Source organism: Macaca fascicularis, chromosome 13 (assembly GCF_037993035.2).
Source record: "Macaca fascicularis isolate 582-1 chromosome 13, T2T-MFA8v1.1".
NCBI classification, from domain to species: Eukaryota; Metazoa; Chordata; class Mammalia; order Primates; family Cercopithecidae; genus Macaca; species Macaca fascicularis.
In genome coordinates, this window is record NC_088387.1 from 61,296,595 (window position 1) to 61,301,996 (window position 5,402).

The following is a 5,402-nucleotide window of genomic DNA, read 5'->3' on the forward strand; positions in this document are numbered from 1 at the left end:
TCTGTCTCAGCCTCCTGAGTAGCTGGGGTTATAGACATGCGCCACCACACCCAGCTGATTTTTGTATTTTTAGTAGAGATGAGGTTTTACCATGTTGGCTAGGCTGGTCTTGAACTCCTGACCTCAAGTGATCCACCCACCTCTGCCTCCCAAAGTTCTGGGATTACAGGCATGATTTTTTATTTTTATTTTTCGAGATGGAGTCTCGCTGTGTTGCCTAGGCTGGAGTGCAGTGGTGTGATCATAGCTCACTGTAACCTGGAACTCCTGGGTTCAAGACATCCTTCTGCCTCAGCTTCCCAAATAGCTGAGACTACAGGTGTGTGCCACTACACTTGGTTTGTGTCTCCTTTTTTCACTAAAGAAATGAAAACAATCAGCAGAGAATGATTCAGAATCTTCAAATGTACCTTCATTGGTAGCCACCTATGCTCTGCCTTCTGGAGAGCTGCGATAACTGTCCCATCCTTGCTCCTATTGCTGGCACTGTGCACTCCCTGGTCCATGCCTTCTTGCCTGCTCAAGGACTTGCTGTTGCAATCATCCCCTTTCTCTGTGTCATTATCTGCTCTCCACTACTAGGTTATTCTGATCAGTGTACAAAAATGTGGCAATACTTCCCAGTTAAGAAAATACCTCCCCGGGCCCAGCATGGTGGCTCATGCTTGTAATCCCAGCCCTTTGGGATTGGGAGGCCAAGACAGGAAAATCACTTAAGGCCGAGTTTGAGACCAGCTTGGGCAACATAGCGAGACTCCGTCTATACAAAAATAATGAAAAAAATTAGCTAGGTGTAGTGGTGCTCACCTGAGGCTGCAATGAGGTATGATTGTGCCACTATATTCCAGCCTAAAAAAAAAAGAAGGGAAGGAAAAAAAGAAGGAAGAAATAAAAGGAAAGTAAGATAAAGAAATAAATAAAGGAAATGCCTCTCTGATTCCCATATCCTCCTCCAGCAATGGCTCCATTTCTCTGCTTCTCTCAAAGGCAACACTCCAAGAAATCCTGAAATACCATATTGGGTGGGACTTTCTCTGTGGTCCTGGAACTGATGAGGGCCAAAGATGGAGACAATTAAGTGTATTAAGAGATGGTTTAACTGTCTCTGTTTCCCCCAGCTGTCACTTCCCTTTTCCTATCAATCCTTAGTTTATATTAAAAAGAAACAAATAGAGGGATCACACCGGCTGTCAGCCTAGTGGGGAGAGCTGTGCCCTTCATTCTCCTCCTGTAAAGCAAGTGAGGAGTCCCAGCGATCCACCTGTGACCGCGAGTGGAGGGGATGATGTCCTTTCTCCAGCTGGGCATCTGTCTCCCTCTGCCCATCTGAATGCGGGACATGGGAGCTGGGGGATGGTCAGGCAGAGGGGAGGCTGCAGCAGGCAGCTTGTCCTCCCTGTTGGGAGTGTTAGTTTTTGTGATTCAAGGAAACCTAAGGATAGGTTTTGAGCTCACCAACCAGCACTGTCAGGGATGAAGTGGGAGGGGAAGCTTAGCAGGTGGAAGAGGTCTGAGCCAAGGTCAGGTATCCCACCTCAGGAAATTGGCAGCAGGAGTTGAAAAGAACAGACTCCTCCAGGTCCACACTCCAACTCCAAAAGCCAGTTGCCTTGTGGGAGTGGGTGGGAATGAGATTAAAATTATTGATGAGATTAGCACTTAAAATGCGATGGAGTTAGTAGTCAAAAGTCACCAGAAAGTTAGGAAATCTGCTCAATATTTCATTAAGTAACAGGAAAATGAAATTCAATTGGAAAGTGATTGAAAGCAACAATGGAAGAAAATTAAAGCTGTTTGCTGTCTACACTAAGTCCAGACTTTTCAATAGACCTGTTGCATCTTTACTTTTCTCTATCTCGTCTCATATTTTCTTTTGCTTTATTTTTTAGACATTAAAATGTATTTTATCAACGCTGTACATGTATTGTTTCAAAAAGTCATGTAAATAGTTTTAAATTGTAAGAAAATTAAAATCAAACAGTTTTAAAATGCTTAGAATAAAAAGGATTATCCAATGCCTTCCCCCCAGAAGCAACTTCTTTCCATTTTTAAACTGTTTCTTTAGGTTTTCTTTATCTCTTTTTTTCCCCCAGATAACATATGTACTGCTACTTCTTGATTTTTTAGTTTTATGTGTTATATATTGACTTCCTGTTGTGGGAGATAAGGAGTTGGTCTTTTTACCCTCTGTTTCTTCTTACCATCCTCCCAATATTTCTCCTTCCTTCCTTCCTTCCTTCCTTCCTTCCTTCCTTCCTTCCTTCCTTCCTTCCTTCCTTCCTTCCTTCCTTCCTTCCCTTCCTTCCCTCCCTCCCTCCCTCCCTCCTTCCCTCCTTTCTTTTCTTTTCTTTCTTTCTTTCTTTCTTTCTTTCTTTCTTTCTTTCTTTCTTTCTTTCTTTCTTTCTTTCTTTCTTTCTTTCTTTCTCTCTTTCTCTCTTTCTCTCTTTCTTTCTTTCTTTCTTCTTCCTCTCTCTTTCAATGAGAAACTGGTCTTTTTACCCTGTTTTTTCTTATCATCCTCCCAGTCTTCCCCTCCCTCCCTCCCTCCTTCCTTCCTTCCTTTCTTTCTTTCTTTCTTTCTTTCTTTCTTTCTTTCTTTCTTTCTTTCTTTCTTTCTTTCTTTCTTTCTTTCTTTCTTTCTTTCTTTCTTTCTTTCTTTCTTTCTTCTTCCTCTCTCTTTCAATGAGAAACTGGTCTTTTTACCCTGTTTTTTCTTATCATCCTCCCAATCTTCCCCTCCCTCCCTCGCTCCCTCCCTCCCTTCCTTCCTTCCTTCCTTCCTTCCTTCCTTCCTTCCTTCCTTCCTTCCTTCCTTCTTTCCTTCCTTCCTTCTTTCCTTCCTTCCTTCTTTCCTTCCTTCTTTCTTTTTGAGTCTCACTCTGTTGCCCAGGCTAGAATGCAGTGCCACAATTTCTGCTCCCTGCAACCTCTGCCTCCCAGGCTCAATCTATTGTCCTGCCTCAGCCTCCTGAGTAGCTGGGATTACAGGAACACACCACCATGTGCAGCTATTTTTTTTTTTTCGTGTTTTAGTAGAAATGGGTTTCACCATGTTGGCCAGGCTGGTCTTGAACTCACAACCTCAAATGATCCACCTGCCTCAGCCTCCCAAAGTGCTGGGATTACAGGCATGAGCCACCCGGCCTGGCTGAGGTTCTAGTCTTTTGATTGGGTGGTAGAGGGGCAGTCACCCAGCTGTGTGGGCGTGAGGAGAGGAGCTAGGAGTCTTTTTCTTCCTATGAAGATTTTCACTCATTCCTGCTTTCATCTCCTTCTAGCAACTTCACCTTCCCGCAACCTCACCTTCCCAAGTACTTGGTACCTTCAACTCCTGAGGTTCTTTGGTATGAATTAGACCACTTCTTTTTTTTGTTTGTTTTTTTGAGATGGAGTCTCGCTTTGTCGCCCAGGCTGGAGTGCAGTAGTGCAATCTTGGCTCACTGCAAGATCTGCCTCCTAGGTTCATGCCATTCTCCTGTCTCAGCCTCCCGAGTAGCTGGGACTACAGGTGCCCGCCACCACGCTTAAACCCGGCTAATTTTTTGTATTTTTTAGTAGAGACGGAGTTTCACCGTGTTAGCCAGGATGGTCTCGATCTCCTGAACTCGTGATCCGCCCACCTCGGCCTCCTAAAGTGCTGGGATTACAGGCGTGAGCCACCGCGCCTGGCCGAATTAGACCACTTCTTGCTCATCTAGACTACAGATCCTCAACTTTAAATTTTTTTCAGGCTTTTGAGTCACTTACAACTCATCCATCTATTTTCTTTTCTTTTCTCTTTTCTCTTCTTTTCTTTTCTTTTCTTTTCTTAGATGGAGTTTCTTAGATGGAGTCTGTTGCACCGACTGGAGTGCAGTGGCACAATCTTGGCTCACTGCAACCTCTGCCTCCCGGGTTCAAGTGAGTCTCCTGCCTTAGCCTCCTAAGTAGCTGGGACTACAGGCACACGCCACCACACCCAGCTAATTTTTTGTATTTTTAGTAGAGATGGGGTTTCACTATGTTGGCCAGGCTGGTCTTGAACTCCTGACCTCAGGCGATCACCCGCCTCAGTCTTCCAAAGTGCTGGGATTGCAGGCGTGAGCCACTGTGCCCGGCCTCATCCATCTACTTTCTAGATTCCAAAATTGTACTGACATCTCTCGTATTCTCCTATCACTGCTCTTGTTTTCTCTGTTCCATAGGTTTATGCATTTTAAACACTGTTGTCATTTTAGTGAGAATTCAAGAGGAAACAGAAATAAATGCAGCAGGAGAAGCATCCCACCATCCTGACCACAGCTGATCTTCCCTGGACACCATGAACCACGCTGTCCAGACCATCTTCACTTCCGCCAACACCAGCCACCCCTCAACTGCGAAATGCTCAAGGAGGAGCAGGAGGTAGCTGTGCTGAGGGTACCCCACAATCCTGCTCCCCCGACATCCACCGTGATCCACATCCACAGTGAGACCGCTGTGCCCGACCACGTCATCTGGTCCCTGTTCAACACCCTCTTCATGAACTGGTGCTACCTGGGCTTCATAGCATTCACCTACTCCGTGAAGTCTAGGGACAGGAAGATGGTTGGCGACCTGAGCGGGGCCCAGGCCTACGCCTCCACTGCCAAGTGCCTGAACGTTTGCATCCTCATCCTGGACATCCATGTGACCACAGCACTCATCATCCTTTTCACCAGTAGCTCTATGATAATATTCCAAGCAATTTCTCAAACGGTAAAGAATCTCCAAGGCCAGCAGTAGCGCCCAGTTACTCGCCGTCCACTGCAGGCCCTACACCCTGGGCCTGAGTTCTGTATCAGCCCTTTATTCTCACATACTTTTCTACAATGGCATTCAATAAAGTGCACATGTTCCTGGAAAAAAGAAAGAAAGAAAGAAATGCAGCTGTTCAGTCCTCCACATTCAGCACAGAGGTCTTTATTCTCTCAACCCACTTCAACCAGACTTTTATCCCTGCCTCTTTGCTGAAACTGTTCTTATCAAGGTCAAAACTTTGCCTAATCCACTGGACAATTCTCAAGCCTTATCTTACTTAAATTCTCAGTAGGATTTGATATGATTAATCCCTTCTCCTTGAAGCCCTCTCTGTCTTTCTTGCCATCTCTCGGCGTCCTTTTCTGGTATCTCCTTCTCACCTTTAACTGTTGTGTGCCCTCAGGCTCAGTCCTTTTTTCTTCTCTACTTACATTCTCTTGGGTGGCATGCGGTCATGTGGGTTTAAATACCATCTATTTGCCAATATCTATTGGCTCTCCATATCCGTGGGTTCTGTGTACATGGAGTCAACCAATTGTGGATCAGAAATATTCAGAAAAAAATATGTTTGTACTGAACATGTACAGAATTTTCTTGTCATCATAGCAAGAATGACAATTAAACAATTTAAAGTATAATAACTA

At 44.8% G+C, this 5,402-nt stretch overlaps 1 pseudogene; it reads left to right on the plus strand.

Annotated features, from left to right (window-relative positions):
* Window positions 1–4,300: 4,300 nt before the first annotated feature.
* On the plus strand, window positions 4,301–5,172 carry LOC123568287 (interferon-induced transmembrane protein 3 pseudogene; annotated as a pseudogene).
* The last annotated feature ends 230 nt before the right edge of the window (window positions 5,173–5,402 follow it).